We start from the raw sequence: 17401 nt of genomic DNA, 5'->3' as shown, positions 1-17401 counted from the left end.
CCCCCCCCCCTAACACTAATTCAATAGTCAGGAATTATTAAGACTGGCTCTAACAAGAGGCCGCGGGAAGGGCGTGCAACAGAAGTTAATTCATAAGAGGTTCCTGGAATACTCCTGTCATACGCGTAGGATGGTCATCGTGGAGTTTTAGTCGGTACGAGTCCGACACTACGCTGCTGTTACGCGATTATTAGAACAGAGGAGTATCCACGAGGATTTTTCCATGTACAAAAAAAAAGGTTCAAAGATATGGTTGACGAATTTTTGTAGAATCGAATCATCATATTTTAATGTAATTGTAAAATTATAATGAATTTATGCAATAAGACATATTGAAATATTACTAAATTGATAATTACACGATTCGGTACTCCTAGCAGAAATTGTAAAAAGCTATAAATTTTTGTATAAGCTTTCAATTACCAGAAATTCAAGAAGTCTTGTCAATAAAGAACTTTAACTTAAATTTTGTTGCATATTAAGACTTGTTTTTTACAATACATGTAAATTTAAATTACCTTATTCTGTCCGATGTTCACACATGCAATCAATTCACACATTTCTGCCTGCAATCTTATGGCACTCCCGCAGTTCATACTGCAACGCATATATTTTAAATTCATTCTTTCGTATTACCTAGTGTTGCAGAAATTTCATTATAAACAGCAGATTTTAACCTCCACAAAAAATAATATAGTTGTGATAAGATGGATGTCCGAGCTGCTTAGGTAATGTTTACATTATGCTCTATCCATCATCGTTTTGAAAACATGTAATTTAATATACTTTGTACACATTATTGGTGACTGCTGAAATACCATAAGCAGACTGCGAATATTTACTTAAATTCATATTTTTATAAATAATTAAAAAAATGGGACCTATGTCAAAAATTATTTTCTCATCTATTATTAATATTATCAATATTATAATAAATATTATATTTTGAATATTTCATATATTTTGTACATTTTTTCGTTCACTTATTGTGTGTAAAGATGTTTTGACGTCCGTGGCTCATATTTTGAACATCGAACAAAATAAAGTAATATCTAACTACGTCACAACAATAATTGAAATATACTTTCCATACGTTGCTCTTGTTCTTCTATAAAATGTTGAACAAACAATTTGCAAACGAGATGTTATAACTCAAGCAACCTTTAAATCTTCTAAATCCAGGGTAACTGGAAAGAACGCGAGTAGAAAAACGCCGTTCGATATATCGCCACGAAACTCGAACGTATTGATGTTTCGTTTTGGCACGATGCAACGGCCGATTGCCAACTTTCAGAAATTGCTCGTTGCAATGCTATCGTCCTTTGCTAGTCGCTTCAATCTCGAAAGGAAGAGATATCGTGGCTCAGTGAATAATGACTTTTGATCGACGTTGCTGATAAAAGGACTGTATATTGTTGCGAACGTTTTTCAAAAATTACGACATATAATTAGACTGCGAATGTTTATGTGCTTAAAATATAAAGGATTCACTAGTATTGGTGTATTTACATCAGCAGTAATGCTGTGTATGAAAATTCTGAGAATACGAATTATGTATTCAAATTGTACAAGTCTCAAACATTTCTTGTTTCACAGTGAAACAAGTTATAATCTTGCGCCATTATCAGTCTATGGATATTTATACATTTATGGAAACTTTAAAGATGCAAAAATTTGCAGAATGTACGTACCATAAAAAAATATGTAAGGTATCAAAATCAAAGCATACGTTGTAATATTTAGTAGATGAGATAAATCTCTATTGAAGTTTCATTTTTTAAGTAATATTATTTTTATTAATATATTTAATAGAAGTAAGTGATATTTTTATTATCATTTTGCTTAAAAATCTGCAGTTCGCTAATAATATTAGTGGTTTAACCTGTGCTTTGTGGAATAGTAACAACTGTTTCTATAACAAAATTCTATAAGCTGCAACAATTTTAGGATTATAAAATTCTGTTACATAAATAATCTCTAGAATCCTACAAGTTAGAACTTAAACTAATAATATTACCTAATAATGAATATTACATCAAGAAGGTTCTGCAACCTTTGAATTGTCGTGGCTTATAGAATTTTTGTACAAGTAATTGTTACCATTTTGCAAGTTATAAGCAATATAATTCTATAATACATAACTTATAATTTGTCTCTATGTATCTAACGAATCTATAATTATTCAATAATTGTTTATGATTATCGTTGTAGTAACCTGAAATAGTCAGTTAATTCGTAATTTATAAAATTTACTTGTGAAGTTTCATTTGTGCTATTGTTCTTATTGTGCAGAAAAATGTATTCATACCGATACGTAATTTGTAACTTATAGTTTGAGCAATTAAAAAAAAACAACAACAATATATGATATTAGTGCGATTTAATCCAAAAAGTCCTTAGTTTCACATCATTATCAACTTTCCATCAAAATATACATTTATATAGATAGTCATAATCTAGGAATAGACATAGCATGCAATGGAATCAAGTATTATAGGAAGTGTAATATGTTTTACGTATCTACATAAGTCTTATCCTTATTTCATAATCAACTTTCAATGAAGAACTATTTTCTATCTGTCGAAACCACATTCTATTTTAATTACTTATATTCTTAATTAGTATTTAATTTTTAATAAGTGCAAATTGCAAGCAGGTTAGTAGAATGATAAAAGTATGTTGCTGTAGTGTCTCGAATTTCATGAAAGAGATAAAGCAACAGTGACAACTAAAAATATTAATTCGATAGATTTGCGAGTTCTACATGTAAAATTTTTATCATAAAATTTTGATCAGATCCTAAAATGCAGAAATTTTATTAAGCATACAAGAGTTTATTTCGAGATGAGAAGAAGTAATGGAAAATGAATGAATGTTCGGAATTAACCTCATAATGTATTTCTGTAATTTTATATCAAATTATTAATAAAAAGTAAGAAACAATTAATGGTGTCGACTACGCAACAGCATCCATGCATTATCGTGCGTGACCACGATATTTTCTCTAACGATATTATGAGTATAATTATCACAGCTGAGACCACGATAAAACTATTGGATCGGGAAAAAAGCAATCGCCGTACCGTTCGTTGCATCATCGAACAATTACATTTCGGGTCACTAAAATCGGCCGTGACAACAAAGAAACGACTGTATAATCCTAATCAACAGCTGACATATTTATTAGTGTCAACAGGCCTCTAGTCTGCCGCATCATGGTCAGGAAAAAAGTTTCCCGAGCAAAAAGCTACCGCGAGCCGCTCGTGAATATTCATGTACTCGCGAGAATAGAAAACGACAATTTATAGACTAACGGCGAAGTATACTTTTGCGGCTTTCAACCGAGAAAAAATCAATAATTCGGAATGCTGCTCGCACGAAAGCGCTGCAAATATATGGATATCAGATGTTTAAGAATTCGAGTAAGAAAATTGAGTTTTTGTCATGTATTGTATTTAGCTGACAGCATTAGTGGTTAAGAAGAAATTCAGTATTATTAGAATAGAATCTCGATTTACCGAACAGTTTTTAACTGTTTTAACATTTGAACATTCAAACATCTCTTACTTGAATATTCGATTATCCGAACAATATCGAACAGTAAAATAAAATAGATATTTTAAATATGCTTAACTATATCAATTAGGTTATCGTTTCCAATTCATCGTTAGATATGTCAGTTACAAAGAAACTATTTAACGAATAAAAAGGAAATTTCACAGTAGCAAAAACAACGATGGACATAAATCAGAAGCATTCATAACAACAGTAATTGGTGTAAGATAACAAGAAAGTTAATTCTACAGAACTACTAATTTAAACAAAATATTCAGAGAGATTAAAAAGACAGATTAGAAGATCAAGAAGAGAATGATTAAGATATACATATGTAAGTACATATGTACGTAATAAGATACAGTAAATGATCTATATTATTTTCAATATGAAACGCATTTAGTTGGTTGATTATCCGAAAAATTTGATTATTTTTTTATCAGTAATCAGTTCGGATAATCGAGGCCCTTTATTTTCATCTTGAGAAAGGGCATTTTTTCCTAATAAACTTTTAAATGCTAGATTAATCTGTCATGATAAAATTCGCTGGCAAATTGTACTTCCGATTATCTTATCTCGATTTTATATTGGAAAACTACAGTGAGAATTGGTGAATGGTCGCGGGAAAAGGCGAAACTTCCTCATTCAAGTCGACGGCCGCAGCAGCTGCCACGCAACAGGAACCCTCTTTTCACCGTTTATTTCGAGCCATCCAAATGTCGCTTCCCTCCTTTCCACGGATATTTTTCTCGGCCACATAAATTTCTGCGCGAGCGCAGCTGTTGAATCGACTCTGCGTCAGACGATCGCGTGCTTTACAGTGGTCCGCCTTCTTAAATTTTCACGTGGAATGTAAATATGCACGCGCAGAAGAGGAAAAGGTTGTACATTCACATTCTGAGGCTCGATTGATGGAGGTCGTCGAGTTGGAACGTCGAAGGGAAATGCTGACTTGCGAATAAATCCGTATCCAAGGTTTCCTTTTACAGGAGATGCGGTTTTTGGTTCGCTGTAGTTGGCTCTGTTCGATTTTTCGTTGTAATTGAATTAACTGTGAACCACCTTTTCTGCGCTGCATATTTTCTGTGAACGTATTGGATTATTTTGTCATTATTTCTCTATTAATATTTATTTATTTATTATATGTTTGTCACTAGCATTTCATCTTGAAGATTTAATATTTAATAGAAGCTAATTTTGAGAAGATTGGCAGTAGAGAAAGGTAATAACCGAAATCTTTGGCTATAAGAACACGTGAAGATAACTCGAGTTTTCAAGAAGGAAATTATGTACAAATTTTAAATCACATAAATTTTATAAATTAGGGATAAACAAGGAATAATTTTAGGTAGAAATATTAACAGAAATAAAACTCATAAAATGACCTGATATTCTCTCCTAAGTGAATGTTCAATGAATCGATGATCGAATATAACTGGAAGGCTTATAATAAAAGTAATTCAAGTCACTTTTTTTTACTTTTTAGATAATAGTGCACTGTAATGATAATCGGAAGTTAAACTCACAGTATGATGAAATCGATATTATGAAAATTTATTTATATCTTGATTTATTCTCAAATGAAAATTATATGGTTCTTAAAAAGTCTCTGCCAGAAGATTCATAACTTTAAAATTTAATTACATATAATTATTCTGTGTTATAATTGCAGGTATAGTTATAAGAATTATATAATATAACGAATATTTTATTTTCAAAGTTGAAATATATTGAACAAAAACCAAACAGTTACGATATTCTTTAATCTACTGTAGAAAAGAAAATAAACATATACAAAGGTCGTTTCTGTCATGTCTTCCAATCTTAATTTTGTCTTCTGAATTAGTGCATCTTCGACTTTTATTATGTCGCATAATAGACGCGACTTTTCATGCAAATCGTATTTCAGTTATTTTAGATTATAGAACATTCGACAATCGTGTTCATTTGTGTATTATTTCGTTCGAAAGACTTCAGCAGATACTATATTATTCGACTCACTGGTTTCATGACATTCTTAATTATGTTGTATTTCTTTTAAAGTGCAACATACAGAAATACAACTTTCAGTCCATTTTTCTTTATGAATATAAACGTGGCAAAATTATCTTGAAAGACCATGGGCAGCAGGTTCTCAGACCTGAATTAATAAATTGATAAAATTTCAAAAAGGATATTGAGAATATTGATTATATTGAGTGAAGTATTCATTGCATTAAAAGTATTAATTCCTATGGTTTTTAAATTGATTAGAAATTTTCATTTCAAAATAAGTTATATTTATCGATACCGTGTTTTTAGGATGACACATATTAAGAAGAGAAAGCACAAAAATACAAAATACAAGTTCACAAAAGTATATATGTATACATCTATTATAGTTCCATAAAGTAATAAAAAAGGTATATTTAACATTATATCGATATTTTATAAACCTACAAACATCTGAACATAATGAAATTTTGTATAATTTCTGATGTAATTTCGTTTCAGAACCTTCGTAAACTAAAAATTTACATTTTTTTAGTTTCATCTGAAAATAGAGTAACATACTAAGCGAATTCAAACATATTTTGTACGCGTGTAAAAGTATATGACATAGGATACTGTAACAAAATACATATGCTTTTACTTTCTCCCACTAAATTAGATATATAAAATGCGGCGAGTGCATGTAGAATTCTGTAACTAACTATGTATATACTATCCAGCAACATATTTATAGAAGAATAGAAATGTAGCGAATCATATGATGTTGCTTCAAATAAATTTTTATTTTTATTTTTAAGCAAATTATAATACTAATAATACTGAATCTCCGAATGACATTTTTTGTGCAGTAATGTAATTTAGCTATTTTTTTTGAATTTCTGAATATACATATAAATATGCTTTACATGGTCCCTGTTCTTTAAAACTTTCCAAACAGTATTTCTACATTATTAATTGTTATATCTATTACTCTCGTGCATAAAATAAGATTGAAAATCAGTACAATTATGGTAAATTGGAAATTTTCTACAACCCATAACACAATGCTTTGTTTAAATTCAATTAGGCTCGCAACAAATTATGAGAAATTGTTTTTGCAATCGATATATTTCGATTATGAATTTTGCTATATAGTACTAAATCAAATAATACAGAAGGATAATACTGAATTAAATTGAATTAGGGTTAAATGTCGATTATGTGATCAGGATGTTTCGAGTTTATCATTCATTGTTTAATTTCATCTAGTTTCAGCTCATATATATTATCTTAGTTCAGTTTGATTTACGTTTATACAGTTTATGCAGTATTCACTTTAAATTCCATACAAGGACTTCACTTTGAGCGAAATCTACATCTATTTAGGTAGATTAGCTTTCCTCAAATCTTCTATTAAGTCTGGGATCTACATTGTATTCATGCTAATTTTCTCTCATAAGTTAAAATGTTTTAGAATAATTTGGCACTGAAAAGTCTTGTAATTGAAATTACTCGAGATTGATATATCCCTATTCATAAGTACATGTTAGAATACTTAAAGATAATTAAATATAATCAGAAAAAATTATTAGAAAATAATTAAAACTTTGCAAAATTATGATCATTTAAAACTGTAGACGAAAGTATTATATTACTCAATATAATAACAATCTGACCAACTATGTTTAACAAAATACAATCTATCTCCCATCTATGTCTCGCTTTCGATTATTGCCTTAATTTCTTTTAGCATTCATATTATTAATTCTCCTATTATATTATTGAGTATTATCGAAAACCTATCAGTCTTTTACCCATTGTGCTAACGATTATATATATATATATATATATATATATATATATATATATATATATATATATATATATATATATATATATATATATATATATATATATATATATATATATATATATATATATATATATATATATATATATATATATATATATATATATATATATATATATATATATATATATATATATATATATATATATATATATATATATATATATATATATATATATATATATATATATATATATATATATATATATATATATATATATATATATATATATATATATATATATATATATATATATATATATATATATATATATATATATATATATATATATATATATATATATATATATATATATATATATATATATATATATATATATATATATATATATATATATATATATATATATATATATATATATATATATATATATATATATATATATATATATATATATATATATATATATATATATATATATATATATATCATTTATAGAATCATATACATATATATATAATGATAATGATATAAATGATTCTATAAATCAGATTCAAATTCTACACAGGATTGGAGATTTTTTGTCTATTTCAATCTAAATTCTGTCATTGGTGTTTGAACCAGTAGATTATAAGGGTTAACCTATAATTATCTCTTCATCATTTTCTTGTTTACTTTTTCCTTATGTTTATAAACATAATGTAACATTGCAAGATCGTGAAAGAGAAATCTATAATTTACAGTTTACAACGTGTCAATTTACTAATATTATTAAGTAAATTATTGTGCATGAGTTACATATATCAATTGAAGAATAAAGTAATAAAATAAGGGCTTGCGGAAATAAAATACGAACATGACGATACAGTGGATACAATGGAAAGATCTTTAATAAATATATCAAAGACATGGTGAATTACATTATTCTTTGTTCTCTTTTCATAAATTATTTATTTTTATAAATCATAAATATTGTAAGCGAATCCAATCTTTTAGGCGATAGTGTATAAATTATCAAAGATGACATAATTCGCTGATATAAAGAAATAATAATTCGTCTGACAAAATGTCCCGACAGAGAACAGATGACAAATTCATTTATAACTTCCAGTAACATGTTAATTTAATGGACGTCATAGGATGGAGATTCTTTCGACGTTGTGTCATCTACACGAGCGTAATAGCTTTTGATCATCAGCCAGAGACATCTGCCGCAGGAAGGTTAATAAGAAAATCATATCGCTATTGAATTATTCTTATGAACTGTAACGAATTTCATAACCTCTCTCTTCGATAATTGTCCCATTACGTCCTCACGTTTTTCCTTTTTGGAATTTAATCTTTGCGGTGAGTGTTCGAATCTTTCACTTCATAAAGCTACTTATTGTCTTACATAATCGTTATAAATTTTTTAAATTATGTAGATTTATACCTTCATAAATTCATTGCTCGAAACGATTAGGGCTTGCTTCAAAACTACGTCAAACATTTTCTCTCAAATACCCAACACGTCTCATATTCTAGATTACAAACAGGAAAACGGTTCGGAAACGAAAAGTAGCCGAATTCAATGTCGAATCAGGATCAACCAGGGCAATCAACGAGTTTATAATCATTCTAGTGCATCGGACAAAACATAACGAGGACAGCGGTAATAAAAGAGCATAATGCGGATGCCCGTTTCGCGGTTTGTCCACAGGAATAGTTTTGCAAGCAAGTACATGCCGACGACAGGTGTCCCTCGCAAACGCGTCGTTACGCCGGCAAATCGCGTGACAGCTAGCATCAGTTGAGAGATATCTGCTCTATCGACATCGATGATATTCGTTATGCTGACAAATAACGTCGACAATGAACGTGACTGGTCGACGGCTATTGTTTCGACGATGCTTTTCGCTTCGACGGATAAACGACCGAAGAATATTGATGAAAATAAGCGCGGAATCTAACTGTCGATTTTTCTTGTATTTCTTTATTTTTATTTTTATTTTTGCAATTTTACATAGGTTATTGGCAATGTAAGAGAATGAAAAATTATAGATTAGTATATAAAATGTTCAGTTTATCTTATACACTTTTATATCTTCGTTATTTGTGCAGATACAAAAAAATGTACGAGGAAAACTTGTTGGTTTCGAACAGCGAATATCGTAATTATTTTGCATTAAAATCATTTTTTTAGAGTTTTCAAGGTTATCGATGATTTTTAAATAGTAATGGCATATTTTTACCATGGTATTACCGTAGCTAATAAAAAAAAATTTCACAAATATAGAAGTTGATTGTAGAATAACCTTGAGTAGAAGTTTCATGATAATTTAAAGGGAAGTAAGAAATCGAACATTTTCTTATTTGTTCCCCAAATTTGTATTGTTATACAAGATATATTCGATGTGATCTCCATTATTTCCGAGACATTTTCATATATGGCACAATGGAATGATGATCTGTCACGTACGATCATAGTTGGAGCATTGGTAAAGCCGCTGTGCATCCACAGAATTCCTACCAACGTCTCCATAAATTAGCATCATTTCAATCTTTTCTTCTCGACTATTAGTTACGATAGTCGACCATAGTGAGACAAATAAGGCAGAGAAATGTTCGATTGCCTCGATAAGGATTATGCTTCGATTTGTATGATCTTTATAAACGTTAGAATTAATAACACCAAAAGTGTCATCAAACGAAGTTCATTCTTAAGAACATAATTTATTGGGTTCTTGAAAATGATGAAGTTGATATCAAACCTTTTTATAAAACAATAAGAATTTTGGGCAAAAGTGAGAAAATGCTCGATATCTTACATGAATTCATTAATTCCAAATTATCATGAAATTTTTACTCAAGGTCATTTCAGGAGCAACATGTACATGTTTACAATCCGTTTTTTATCAACCACACAAATGCGATGATGATAATATGGCATCATTATTGAAAAATCATCGAGGATCTTGAAAACTCGGGAAGAATAGAATCTCCCTTGAAGGGAGAAAACATGAATCACGATATTCGCCCAACCAATTTTTTCCTCCTACAATTTTTTATCTCAACAAAAAAGACGAAGATATAATTGCTCTAATATAGCTCTATACAATATATATGACTCATGTATACAATTCATGTTATAATTCGAATCGTGTAGTTGAAGTTTATAATTGAGTTAATCGAAAGTTGTGATTTTGTATCTTTATTTCACCTTTAGACAGCGTAATAGTTTGTTTCGTTACAAAATTATTGTGCCGCGTTCTTCATCGCCATTGGGAACAAAAAACGACTGATCGACTCCATCTACCCTATTAAGGTATGAAACATCAGCTGAAACGTTCGTTGTACTTTAAATTTAATTTTGAACTTTATCCTTAAACTTTGTTTCGAACTGTAGATTTATGTCAATGTTGTTCGCAATAAGCGAATATACCTACATAATGTAAATAGGCATCACGAATGTATCTGGAAATAACAGATTATTCTTAAATGTTATTCGTAATTAAAATGTATTGTTATAGTTCCATATCTTGTAACAAATTTAGGTTGATATACCATTATGAGATCAACACATTTGTATGTCACAATTGAAAAGATTGAATAGTGTTCGATGTAGAACTATAGAGTTAAAGATTCAAATATTTTTATCGAAATACAATTCGATAGAAAAACGTATTAAAAAGTTATGCGAAAAATCGAAAATTTGTAAATGCAAAGGAATAATCTTCGATAAAATAGATATAAAAGAACATTTGTGTATGTTACAAAACTATTTTAACAACAAGATATTTAAATAAAAAAGCAGAACGAAGAATAGAAGTAGCAGAATAATTAAATAACTTCTTCGACAAATTGCAAAGCTATTCATTAAACAAATAAATTGAATTGTTTGTTAGTTTCGTTCTCTATCGTTCGTAATTGTTTATTGTCCTCTCCGATTATGAAATGATTGGACACATCCTGCGTGAAGAGAATTTTATTTTCGTCCTACCTTGAATCGAGTAATTGAAACTTTTGTTATAAAATATGAACGTGAAATAATAAAATCCCCGGTCGAATAGAAAATCGATGGCCGTGCAGTCAGCAGGAAAAGGAGATTGGTAAATTAATATTCACTAAGAACCTCCAAAAATTCCGACTTGACCAACCAAAACGAATTTAAGGTTAATGCACGTATTTAGGTACTTTATTGGCGTTGCATGGCATCTAGGCGTCCCATAACCAGCTAACACTTCAGCTAGCACTTTACCGTTACTACAATAGTTACCGTGCCTGAACTTTTACGCAAATTAAACAATAATTTATATGAATAATATAATAATAATAATTTATATATATTTTATAATAGGCGCACGATTAAAAATACAAAATTATATATATATATGTATGTATGTTTAATTGTACGGCTACCTTGTAGGAATCATTACGTGAAATTTGGTTTAATATGTAAATATTTTCGTTCAATTTGCCAACATTTGGAAACAACTAATGGAAAGATATGATTATCAAAATAAGTGAATTCTCAGATAGCGAAACATTTGTCTTTTTTCCCTTATAATAATTTTATATTTTAGAAATATTTTATAATGCTATATTTGGAGGCTAATTATCATGTTTATAAATCTAATATATAATTTGCGCAATATGTATCTTATAATAGAGTATATTAAATAAAATAAACTTTGTCAGAATCTTTGAATAAACATAACAAATGAATGTTTTAATACTTGTGATTGGCAATCTATATATACTGTTGTGAAGTTGCACGATATTACAGAAAGATTTTACAACTTATATAAACATAAACGGAATATAATTTTCTTATTTACATATTTTTATTGAATTTACTTTGCCAAAAATATCGAGAAGCTCGTTCGTTATCTAAACAGATGTCTGTCTTGAAGAATATATTGATAAAGTAATCCTAAAGGCTAAAGTGTTCTTTTTCGTCAGGTGTCGCGCGACTTTGCAGACAACATAGAAATGGCCTGACGTCCGGTATAAAATTGCCTTCTTGCACCGATAATCTTGAAGTGGCACTGATACGAAAATTGGTTGGGTCGACACGGCTTTATTTGATGGCTCAAAGCGACAACAGGATGGAACAGAGCAACTTATAAGTTAGACCGTTAAAAGAGCAAGAACATTTATGCTCCACTTGTGTATTTGAATAATATGGATATACTTTATTCTATTCATGATATACAAAATGTGAATTGCGATAAAAATAAAAATAAGTGATTGGGAAAGTTTCAGAATTTGTTTAAGGAAAATTAGTCTTTCCTTTCATAATTAATGTTGTGAGAAGTGTTGAGTTTGTAAACTGTAAAAGCTAAATTCATAAAGTTGAACTGAATCTAAGGAAAATTATTAGTATTTTGAAGTTCATTAAATTTCGGGTTGAATATGTATTTGGTGCTAAAACAGATTGCTACACTATTTATAAATAAAAGATTTTTATTTTCTTATTAATTATAGAATTCACTTTCCTATTCGAGTTATTTTTTAATATCTTAAATGTTTGTGCATTTGTTCATACAGTGTCCATAAAAATTTCTGGTATATGTCAGAAACTGTATTATTTTTTATGAAACATTATTTTATTGAATAATATTTAAATCATATAAATAATATTCGCACGCATACACGCACACACATACAATAATGTGTTCAAGTTACTATTGCAATATTATTAACATATTAATGGAATATTATTACTACATTGTTATTATTAGATTCTATATGATGAAAGGCTTCCGAGCTTTAAAATACTATGTAATTAGTTATATTAATTAGCCCTTTATAACCCTTATGTTTATATTCATGTATTTATATTTATTACATTTTAGTTTACTGCACTATGTTATTTTATTAAAATTAAATGAGATATAACGGTTATGAATTTCCAAATTTCAGATTAAATTGAGAAACTATAATGTGTTACAATCTTTGTCTTTCTTAAGCAATTAAAATTCTGATTATAGAAGATTAACGACGTAGCATTACTGTTAATTTGCAACAATTTCTTCTAATTTAAAAATTAGAAAGGGAACGTAGGAAAATTCGGAAATATCCTTAGAAATTAATAGATTTGCGACAAATTATTGCGCTTCACTTCAAAAGATAAATCTATTATTATCTCACAGCGGTTTAATCTAATTAAAAATGAAAGGAAAAGAAGATAAAGATATCAGAAAATCCGAAAATTACTAAATAATTAACGAATGCATATTATTTACTTTCTAAAGAAACTAAACAAATAGATGAGATGCCATAATAATAATGTACCCAGGTTGTAGATTCTAAAATCAGCATTTGAAGATCAAACTAATTTGAGAAAATCGATAGAAAACGGTCTTTATCAGACATGTCTCAATCAGAGTTGATACGTTCGTAGTACCTACGTGGTCAGTCTGACGACATAATTGGCCATCCTGACGGCAAGCGTAATCCTTCTGCATCCAGTGAGCCAATTGAGAGCACACCTACGACTTGATGGGTTCTGGTTAAGAGCACAGCGTTGATAAATGGAGTATAATCAAGGGTTTGCATTTACTGTTGTGCGGCCCACTTAATTGCTTGTAAACTATAGGCCGTACACGGAAATGCTGCGCAGAGTAATCGGTAATCCAATTGCTTGCCAAGCTTCTATTTCCTGTCGCATGAATTGTTTCTATGCGAATGAAGAAAGCTCGATAACCTAACTACCCTTTAGAGTTTTAAGCGTTTCTAAGGTGAACGTAGGATAGTAAATATCATAAATTCTTTAAAAGCTTGAACACTTTATCAACGTAATGAGATGTTTTTACTATAAGATAAAATAATTTGTATTAAATAAATATATTTTGTAGAAGATTGCATCTGTGCATTTTTTTTTTTTTTTTTTGCAAAAACCGAAGCTTTCATCTTATGTAACATTAGGGAGGCGTACGTTAAGGAAACACATAACCAGCTAACATAGGAAAATTTCTTGCTACATGACCCATTTTCTTCCAAATCACTGAAGCTCTTTTAATTAAATTTTCGTTGGCTAAGTACTCAGTTAATATGCAATAGCGAATAAATTGGAAACATAATCTTTGTTTAAATTTTTTAGAAAAATAATTATATTTTGAATTTTGAATAAAGTGTTATTGAAAAATTATGAACATTGATTTTTTCAATCTGGATTCCCAAAGTCTTTTCTTTTATAAGTTTTGATAATGTGTTAAAAATCATTGTAAAAAGTTGTATTTTATTTGTTACTTTAGATTCTAAAACGATGTATAGAAATAGATGAAAATGGAGCAGAGATTTATTTAAATCAATTAAAAAAATTAAAGATTATGTACCTCTCGTACTCGGAATTTAAAAATTTTTCATCGAATTATTCAGAAAGATTTATATCTTCTGGATCACTAATAAACTAAAAATTATTTTCTTTGTCGTGTGTGACTCCCCTTAGCGGATTAAGCGCAGCGAACAGTACAATAGTAGGATATTGTTAGAAGAAACAGGAATGATTTAGACAGAATATTTTTACAAATGTAAAGTTGTATATGTATCGTGTAATTACTATAAAACAAATAAAATATATTTTATTTCTGCATGAATCGAATCCTTTCATTATTCTTCATAAAAAAATATTAGATAAATAATTTAATGATCATATTACGTTTATCTATCTTGCGTCTTTTGCACTTTTTTTGTAAAAAGTAAGATAGTACTCACATTCATTTTATTCTCTAAAAAAACCTAAATCATTGAATCAGAGATTACAGTAGATTGCACAGCAATAATTAAGAATTAACTTCAGCTTCGTGAAAACAATGAAAAAGTAATAACAAACACAATAAAAATGCAGTTAAGCATCTCCTTTAGTAAAGATATTTACTTGTAATATTTTAATCGAAGTAATCACCTTTCAAGCATCTTAGCTGATGATATATACGGTGTTCCAGTATTTATGGTATAAATGTGGAGCTACATTAGAAAATAAATCGAAAATGTGCAATAAATTTTTTTCATTTGAAGCTTCGTTTTTGAGAAAGTCGACTTTGAATTTCCTCCGACTATGCATGCACTTGACTATGTCGTGGTTAAACCTGGATTACTCTTATCGTGGTTATTATCGTCGATCACAATACAAACTATATGTCGTTGATTTATGAGTAATAATAAAGCATGTAATTCTTAAGATTTATTTTATTAATGGAGAAATTGTTGAATATGCTGGCCACCATACTGCATACACAAGTATGTTCTCCGAATTAAATTTTCATGCACGCTTTTCTACGTATTTTCGGTTTTTTGCTCTTCGTAGGCCAAAATGATCCTCGCTTTTAATTGTGGAAGACTTGTGTTGTCTTCGGAATAAGCTGTTGATTTAATATGACCCCATAGATAAAAATCAAGGGGTGAAAAATCCGGTGATCGCGGACACCAAGTTACAGTACCAAATATAATTTAATTTCCATTAAATAAGTAAATCTTAAGAATGACATATTTTATTATTATTCATAAACCTACGAATATAGTTTGTATCGTGTTCCATTGAACCACGACTTAGTGAAGTGCATGCGTAGTCGGTGGAAATTCGATATCGATTTTCCCGAAAACAAAGCCTCAAATGTAAAAAACGTATTCCATATTTTTGACTTATTTCTTCATGTGCAATCACCCCATCCACGGTTGTACCATCAATACTGAGACACCCTGTATTGATATAATATATATCTATTGATATAGAGGTATGTAAGGATAATTTATGTATGTTAAAAAATATTGTTATACAAAATTATAATATTCAATTGCGTGATACATATGTGTTGTTAGTAACAGTTTCCGTAAAGTACTTTTGAAAAAAAGCGTGATTTTAGAGAACGAACAATTTTTAAAGCTTTTTATTTCTAACATTTTTGTCTATTTGCAACCGGAGAAGAAACGTGACTTAGCCTAGTTATATACACTACGCTGCAGGAAGGTGAATTTTTAGACATAGTTGCAGCTGTGAGAAATATACCAAATGAATTATGACAAAACTCTTCTTCCTCTTTTTATGTAATTTTGTATACTAACACTTAATGAAAATGGTTTTTAATAGCCGTTTGACTGAAATGTATTAACAATAATCATTCACTAATCTTTCTCTCACTAATTATCTTGTATTATAGCGTTTGTACATAGTTTTATTTAATTTTAATAATTCGGAAATTAATGCATTCTTCTTATGCTTTATTACATGTTTTACTAATGCTATATCGACACTTTCCGAGAATAGAACTGTCCAATAACATATATAAACAATTTCAAAATTAAAAACTAATAAAAACTAAAGACGTATTGATAAGGGACGCATTAAAAATGCTTGTGTAGAGTGAAGATTATATCTTATTGTTATTTAATCACAACTGCAATGTCGTAAATACATTTGGCAATGTATTGAATTTTTTCTTTGGTTCTACTCATATATTACGGATTTCCATTCATAAAGTTTCATAAATCTTATGTTTAAACATCTTTTTTTATACACTTATATTTTCTACGTATTTTACATTTTTGTACTACCTTTGCGTACTACTGAGATAAAGATCCCGCGTATGTGAAATAAATAAGTAACAATATATAATACAAAATACTATACTAGATATATAAAGATTATATCACGTACGTGATATAGTCAGGCAAGAGATTATTCTATATGTAAACATAGTTAAAAAAATATAGTATACAATTGTTTTATTTAAAGTCAAATTCGAAAGTTCATTGGCAACGCGTATGCTGATTCTCTAGGAAATGAGATCTTAAATAGGGGGGTTGTATTGTACATTTTCGACTTATTTTATCATGCAGAATACTCCTTGTCCAGTTGCTTGCTCGGATTTAATCGCCATTGATCAAATTAATATGTACTTAATGAGCATTCAAATTCGATTTTCTTGAAAATAAAGGTCGGAATGAAAAAATTTTATTTTAGTTTTTTGACTTTCCTCTTTATGTAGAGTACTTTTTGTTCAAATATATCCTGTCGTGTTCTGTATATCACAATAGATAAATAGTGCCCTTTTCTTAAAACC

The sequence above is a fragment of the Bombus impatiens genome, unplaced genomic scaffold (assembly GCF_000188095.3).
Source record: "Bombus impatiens unplaced genomic scaffold, BIMP_2.2 scf_0859, whole genome shotgun sequence".
Lineage (NCBI taxonomy): Eukaryota > Metazoa > Arthropoda > Insecta > Hymenoptera > Apidae > Bombus > Bombus impatiens.
Note: the sequence above shows the minus strand (reverse complement) of the source record.